Here is a 9,215-nt window from a genome sequence, read left to right as displayed (position 1 = left end):
TAATTCAAGCTACAAAACTCGAAATTTAGATCCGTAAATTTTCCATAAAACTAGACTCATATATCTATTCATCATAAATTTTTCAGAATTTTTTCTTTAGCCAATTAGTACAGTTTATTAGTTGAAGTCTCCCCTGTTTCACTAATCGACTATCCTAACCACTCATCACTAAAATTTAATTATCTCTTATTAAAGGCTTCATATGGTGATTAAACTTATTTCTACTGAAAATAGACTCATTAGGGAGTCTATACATATAAATTATAACTCAAAATTCCTTCTGTACAATTTTTAATGAATTTCTAAAGTCAGAACAGGGGACTTCAAAAACATTCTTGCCCTGTTTCACTAAAATTCAAATATCTAAAAGTATATAATTCTTTTGCTTACTCCACTTCTTTTATATGAAAGTAGACTCTTTCAGCTTTAATTTCATATCTCACTCAACTTCTAATTCTATTTCCACTATTTTTGGTGATTTTTAAAAGTTACATCAATGCTGCTGTCCAAGAACTGCTCCATTGCAATTTTTAAAAAAAATTCAATATAACCCCTTTATAATTGTCTAACCTTCCCTGCAAATTTCAAATCACAACCAATTCCAGTATTTCATCTACTTCATTTAAATACTAATGAAGTTCAACCAATCAACCATTTCAAACTAAAAACATGTATATATTTCGATATCTAACGCAACCATAACATTCAAATTTACTTTTCACTTCAATTCCCTATACATGCCATATAAATCCAAAAAGTTGCTTAACATAAACTACCGGAGTATATCTGGATAGTGTGATTCTTGATGTAGATCCGATCCTCCGAATGTATAAATACGTTAATCTACAAAAACAATAAACACACACATGTAAGCTTATAGAAAAGCTTAGTAAGTTCATAGGCATAAAACATAAATCTTACCAAACACTTGTACACTTATACAATATACACCATTACTAAATTTACCTGTCAACCACAATCTTTGGTGAGTTCCTTGGTATAAACTCACTACTACTTATTCTTTTACCATAATTCCTTTGGGCCCATTTGTCACTTACCATCCTTGATCAAAATTAAGGAACGGTTACGGAAAATTGAGTACTTCACTTTCACTTTGACATATGACCTCTTATCACTTGTCCTTGATCAGATAAGTGTAGCTAGGCTACCACTTATCACTTTGCCACTTGATCAGATAAGTGTAGCTGAAGCTACCACTTATCACTTTATCACTTGATCAGATAAGTGTAGCCACTTATCACTTTGTCTCTTGATCAGATAAGTGTAACCACTTATCACTTTGTTTCTTGATCAGATAAGTGTAACCACTTATCACTTTGTTTCTTGATCAGATAAGTGTAACCACTTATCACTTTGTTTCTTGATCAGATAAGTGTAGCCACTTATCACTTTGTTTCTTGATCAGAAGTACTCAAATCCGGTGTTCCACTTAATTTGATCATTTATTCGATTTTCACATTTTTATTTTATTCTCATTTCAACAATAAATACATTTCATCATACATTGTATAATTCATGAAATTAACATTTAATCATTAAATTTCAGCCATATGAACTTACCTGGATCGATTTGCAGAATTTGTAAAAGTTCAGGGACTAATCGGCTACTTTTTCTTTTCCTCGACTTGTTTCAGGTTCTCGATCTAAAATGCAAATTTATTCATTCATCAGCATTTAATTCAATTCTAATTCATTTCACAATTTATGCCCTTTAATTTTCGAAGTTACACTTTTACCCCAAACTTTACAGTTTTTACAATTTGATCCCTACTCAATTAACCCCTCAATTGATCTAATTTTTCTCAATTAACACCTTTTTCCAACTATTTTAGACTACTACATAGCCTTTCATACTCAAAACCGCAACACCAAACCTTAATTCCCAACTTTTTCACAATTAGGTCCCTAAAATCAATTTCTATCAAAATTACTTAATAAAATCATCATATAACAAAATTAAAGCTTCAATTTCATGTTTATTCATCATAAAAATCCAACACTAATCAATGGTAACTTTCAAAATCAGCCATGGAATCAAAACTAATGAAATAATTAGTTGGACCTAATTGTAAAAGTATCAAAATCACAAAAATTAGAAGAAATAATCAAGAATTAAACTTACATGATTCAAAAATATGAAAAACCAGCTTATTCCAGACCTCCTATGGCGTTTTTGCTGATAAATTGTGAAGAGATCTCTAGATTTTTCACTTTTGTCTTTGTTTTAAATGTTTAATTTGTTAAGTTTCCAATTTTGCCCCTGTTTCTCCTTACATTCTGCTGATTTTTCTTACCCAACCGTCCAGCCCATATAATTTGGGTCTAATAGCCTTTTAAATCCCTCCACTTTAGTCACTTAAGCTATTTAATCACAATTTAACAAATTTTACACTATTCTCAATTTAGTCCTTTTTAGTTAATTAACTATCCAAACGTTAAAATTTTCTAACGAAACTTTAATACCAACTCAATGACACTCTATAAATATTTCTAAAAATATTTATGGCTCGGTTTAAAATCTTCGAGGTCTCGATACCTCGTTTTTTTTATTTTAATTATTTTAATATTTATTCCTAGTACACTATTCACTATTTCAAAAATTTTCCTAACTTCACATTTAACTTATACTTACTAAATTTATAATATTTTCTACTCGTTTGTCAGATTTAGTGATCTCGAATCACCATTCCGACACCACTAAAAATTCAGGCTATTACAAGGATGGCTCGAGTTTTTTTCTGGTCTCGGTTTGACTTGATCCAGGAGTGCATCTAAGAGGGTTACTAAGGATGTTCATTCTCCTAAAATGATTTTTTTTTCATTTAAGCTCTTTTTATTTTATAAAATTTTAAATTAATAATAATAAATTATACTTTAGCTTTCAAAAATGATAAATATTTGATTTAATCTTCTAAAAATTATAAAAATATAGGCTATTAAAATGATAAAATTATATTTTCATTATCATAAAAATATATAATTTATTTTCGCTGAAAAAATTTCTAACTTCGCCCATATTTGTGGATCCGCCCATAACTTCACCCATATATTGGATGTATAACATGATAAACAATTTCATCTTAATTTTAGAGCAATTCAAGACCCAAACCCGATTCCAAAAATAAACAGATAAAAAATACAAAAAAGATTCATACAAATCAAGCACAAATGATTTTTTTAAGAAAAAAGAATGGTTTAATACCTTCGCAGAGAATGAACCGAAATAACTCCACAAATCCTTAGGAATGGAGAGGCCGCAAGGAGAATTGTAAAAAGAAAATAAATTAAATATATATATAAAAGGTTTGGGAAAATAAATAATAATGTGTAAAACTTGCCTACAGATTTGCAAAATATGGGCAAAAGACTAAGCGAGGCGGCAAGAAACCATAGAAAAACCTTTGGTAAAATAATGGTTTAATTCTAAATTTCATCCTTTACTTTACAAAAATTAAAAAATAGCCCTCTACTTTAATTTGTCAAATGTCTCTCCATTTTACATAAACTAATGATATTTTATTTTAATCTTTTGCATATAAATTGTTTTTTTTCCCCTTACGGATGCATATCGTTAATTCCAAACATATATATATTTTGTTAAATTGCTGATTTCGAGATCAATAGCTTAGTGGTAATGTTTAACAATATTACTCAATTGGAAATTTTCTTAAAATACAAGAATCAAATTCTAAAAAAATTAAAATAAAAGGACTAATTTTTCAACTTTATAAAGAGAAGGATGAAATTTAAATTAAACCTAAATAATATATAAAATACAGTACCATTTTTGTAATAATCCTAGACTAAGCCATGCAGCTTTTTTTTTAATATTTTAATTTCATCTGATTTTTATGATATTTCAATTTGTCTCAAAATTTTATATTATTTTTATATATATTAACTTTTATTATATTAAATCAAATATATATTATAAAATTTTATAAAAATAAGATATTATAAAAATACATGAAAATTTTTAAGAAATAAAAATATATTTCTTATAAAATTATATATTATAATTAAAGAAAAGAAAAGAAAATAATTAATAAAATTGAAAGAGAACGTTTTAGTAAATGTATCCATAGAAAGGACATGGAAAATTTACTTTAATCGGATCTTAATCCGACTCTGAAAATAGTAATATAGAAATAAAACCCCCCTCCATTTTAAAATTCGATTTTCAAAACGAAAAACTCATCCTGTAAAATTAAATTAGATCAAATCTGATAATTTTGAGAATTTCTTTTACCATTCCTATAATCGGTTAAATTTAGAGAAAATGTTGGTTTTAAAAGAATTTAAGGAAATAGACGAATTTTAAAGAGAGAAATAAAAAACTCGTCTTACAGGACACTTTTTCTAACTTTTTTGATACACTAGTTTATTTAGTCAGGTGGTTAAATGTTAGTAATTTTATCGTTGAGTCTTAAGTTAAATAATAGTAATTTTATATCCTTTAGCCGCAGGTTTAATTTGATCAATTTTTTATTTCTTTATTTATAATCAACCTATTTTTCTATTAAAAAAAGGAAACATTTTCCTAAATATTTTTTAAAATCAACATTTCCTCCAATTTTAACCTCAATAATCCTTAGTGTTTTTTTTTTAACCAAAGTTGTTGTAATAATTAGTTACTTGAGAGGAGAAAAAAAAAAGGTACTTTTTGCTTGTGGTGTAATGGGAGGAGATAACAACTTTTGACTTCCACATTTTTATTTTATTAGGGGATCTAAATTTTCATCCCTTTCACGAAAATGATATGATCTTGACACGTGATATCTCTTTTTTTTCTTTCATGATTTTCCATTTTTTTTAATTGTTTGGAGTCTGAGAAAATAAAAATCTGAGGGACTTTGTGTTTTTTAGACCACATTTTAGTTTGATTAAATTTTGATATTATTCCATGTGTTGTTGGAAAGTTGTGACATCTATTAAATTTATTAAGTTAAGTTTTACTATTTTTTATAATATAAATTTATTATCATATTGTAATATTATGTCAAACATGTATTATTCACAAAAAAACTAGTTAATAGATTTAACAACTGTTATTTGTATTAAAATTAAAATTAAAATTTCGAAATTCAATAAATAGAATGATTAAAATTTACGCATGGTATAAGACTAATTTTAAAATTTAACTGAATAGATTTAAATTGCTACTATTTTTTCAAGACTAAAATTTCAAATTTTAAAAATTACAATGATTAAAATTAATTAAATCAAAAAGTACATGGAATAAAATTGATCAATTTGAAGTATAAAGGACTAGATCTACAAGTTTTATAAAATGTAAAGACTAATAGCAGAATTTTACCTTTCAATTTCACGTGAGCAAACCATCCACAGAATCAGCAGAAAGGTAGCAGCAATAACAGTCATTTTTAAAACATAAAACAAAGGCAGGCCCCTAGGTTTAGATTTTTCTATGCCACAACTTGCACATAATCATAACAAAATTAGTATTATAATTAGATAAAATATATACAATGGGCAAAGGTAAAAGTATCAGGGAAGCCCCTATACTTAAAGGTGAACTGCATTTCAGTCCCCTTATACATTTCGAAACATGTAAATTAGCCTATTCGTTAAATTTTTTCTGTTAAATAGTGACATGGACGTGCTGGAAATTATTTTTTATAGTTAAGCTATAAAAATGGTCACCCAACTATGTATTTTGTTCTATTTTGGTCACTTAACTATTAATTTTTAAAATTTTAGAGTTAGGACTAAATTGATAAATTTTGTAAACATTAAGGGCTAAATTTGTTTATTTTTTATATTTAGAATTAAATTGATAGAATATGTGAATATTAGAGGGCTAATTTTGTTACTAAACAAATAAAAAAAGTCGACATAAGCTCAGAGTAACTAAAATATTTTCAAAAAGTTTAGTGACTAAATCAAAAAAAAATTAAGTGACCAAAATAAAACAAAAGGTATAGTTGAGTGACCAATTTTATAATTTATCCATAAAAAATAATTATCAATATCTCCACATCATCATTTAACATAAAAATTAACAGAAAGACTAACTTATACATTTCAAAATGTATAAAAATTAATTTACCTATTTTTTTAATAAAAAAAATTAAAACCCAATCCACACTAGTACTTTTACCAAACACTTTGCTTAGACTCGGTTATTGCCAATGGGTTGTAATTGCACCTACACTAAATTTTTATTAGGGTTTTCAATGACTTAAATCACTTACTTAACCACTTCCAATTTTAATTGATTAATCGACCCATCGACCTAATATGGTCTATTGACGTACTTGTTTTCTTTTTTTATGTTTCATTAATTAATTTAATTTTAAATAAAAATTAATAAACTACGAGATTATTTTATTACATGTTGTATTATATCCTAAAACTTATATAGAATTTCGAGTAATACAATAATAGAGATTTACACCGTAATAGATACGAAAAGTCGCTAAAAGTGATTGCTTAATACTCAAAAGAGTTTAGATCATACTTCACTGTATGCATATCAGAGACATCCCAAGATTCGGTTCCAAAATAAATTCTAGTCTAAATTCATTTTTGGGCTATCCCGTCCCATCTAAAAAGTTCGTTTTACTATCTAAAATTAATACAATATTGAATATATATTTATAATTAAATTTAAATTTTAAAAATCAAGCGTACCAACTACTTAACTCATTAACAGGTGTAATGGTCACTATATTTTCTGACCCCTTCATCTCCTTCTGGAAGAAAGAGTATTCGTAGACAGAGAAGGCTTACCTCTCTGGTAGAGTCAAAATTAGGATTAAGGTATGCGTCACATGTGGTCACCTCTGAAGTTGGTAAATTTGAGAAATCGAAAACATTGATAAGATCGGATCTGATATGATGGCACAATGCTCCTTCCATAATGCATCCCCAATAGCGTGGGGTGCCTAGATATGCAGAAAGAACAAGTTTTATTAAAGAAACGAGATAATTCTTGATTATTAAGTTGAGTCAAAATTATTTGAATTTAGTTTAAATTATATATTATGATTGGTTGGGTTTGATTGGTTAATATTAAAAGTAATTTGATTAGATTAATTTAAATTAATTTTATATATTTTAAATCATTATTTAAAATTTTGACCGAGTTGGAATTATGAATTAATTAGACACTAATTCAGTTAGAGAAATTACAAAAAAAAATTATATGTATTTATAAAAGTTATATTATTCCAGTCTACTTTAGTTCTTTTTAATCAATAAAAATTTTGCATATAATAGAATTTGAACTCATAATATTTGTATCAACAAAATATTAACTTTACCATTCAATCAAAGCTTTATTTTAAAATGTTTTGTACATTTTAATTTTATTATGCACATTTTATCACATCCATCAATTACCTATACTATTATTTAAGCACTTGTCTAAGTTAGTGTCACGAGTCAACCGAGCACCAACTTAATTAGAGAAATTTTGAAATTATCCTTTCGTCATTAAAAATATGGTTATATTATCGAGGACATTTTAGTCATTTTAATTTTAAAAAAATTAATAAAAATATGCCTAAAGTAATTTTTGAGCCCTTGCCAATTAAGTTAGTAAAACCTTAAATTTATCGGTCAACTGAAATTTTACTTTAATTTTTTTATACATTTTTATTTTAATATGTACATTTTATTACTTCTGTCAATTATATATCTATACTTCTATTTAAACGATTAACTGAATTAGTGTTACAAGTCAACCGGACACCAACATGATTAGAGAAATCATGAAAATATCTTTACATAATTAAATTTAGATTTAATATTATTGTTGATTGATTTAGTGTCACAAATTAACTCGACACCAACTTAGAATTGATGACAACACCATGTTAAACAATTGTACTAATTTAGTATTCTTAATATGATGTATCATTCATTTTACTTAAAATTTTAATTTTTTTATTTAAATATTGTACACATTTCATGTGTCATTATTAATTAGTTTCAAACCATACATTTCATTATTTAATGTATATTATTTTTAATCATGTATCTATGTTCTAAATACGTTATTTTCACACGAATACGCGTGTGATAGAATTTCTAGTATATATTAATAACATTATTGATCAAGTTTGTGTAATAAGTTAACTCGATATCAACTCAAGATTGATAACAACACCATAATAAACACTTGTAGTGTTAGTACAAATCTCCGGTGAGGAAAATCTCGAACACACAAACGGAACTCGAACAGAATAAGAAATAGGATAAGGCTCCAAGGCGTGTATCAAGCCACTATCTTTAAGGTTATATTATCTTCGGTGTGCAAACTAGTTCCAAGCAAATTAACCTCGATGATACAATGAAGCCAATGGCTATTTGCGTTTTGCACTGACGAGAATAGCCTACTACACACTGAGCAATGTATGACAAGAAACTCAATTTGTATAAAGGATTTCTGCTGTAATACTTTATAGAATAATCTAATAATATTAGAAAACGAATGAAGGAAAGAAAAAAATATTAGAATTTGTTGGTATGATTTCCAAATGAAATCTCATTCCTATTTACAGGAATTTTCATGTCTCTTCATAGAGACATCTTTCATCAATAGATGTCTTTCTGAATAATAATATCTTTAAAATAAACACATAATTATTCATTTAATTATAACTATTCAAATAATATTATTTAAATATTTATAATTCTTTTTCAAAAAATTAAATAATAAAATCTTTTGATTAATTACATTTATTCATTTATAGTTATTGGAACACTATAAATATTTGAAAATGTTCCAACAATCTCCTCCCATTTTCAAAATATTTTAGATTTTTATATTCTTGGAAATCAATTTGCATAAATGAAGGTATCTTACGATTGAACCTTCACTTAGTGAAAACATGTTAAAGTTAATCGAAATTGCATGGTAGACTAAGCTTTGAACCAACTATTTCATTTGATTAACCGAACACATCTCACACAATGATTTCAACATTGGTCAATGCATAGTATCTAGGGACACTATTATGGCTATGTGTTTGTGTCCTCTTTTCATGAGTGCTATCAGAGCCAAGCCCTTGAGCTCCTAGAAGCGGCCACACTTCCACTCACATAGGTAGATCCCATCAAGAGTGTTCCCGTAATTATAACACTCTAATATATTTATGTTATGGGTCCATTAAGAGCACATTACTCATCATTCCCTTGTCATTACGGGTACCTAGCACTTTAATCTT

The sequence above is a fragment of the Gossypium hirsutum genome, chromosome A07 (genome assembly GCF_007990345.1).
Source record: "Gossypium hirsutum isolate 1008001.06 chromosome A07, Gossypium_hirsutum_v2.1, whole genome shotgun sequence".
Classification (NCBI taxonomy): Eukaryota; Viridiplantae; Streptophyta; class Magnoliopsida; order Malvales; family Malvaceae; genus Gossypium; species Gossypium hirsutum.
The sequence above is the reverse complement of the archived record's forward strand: the minus strand, read 5'-3'. Positions refer to the sequence as shown.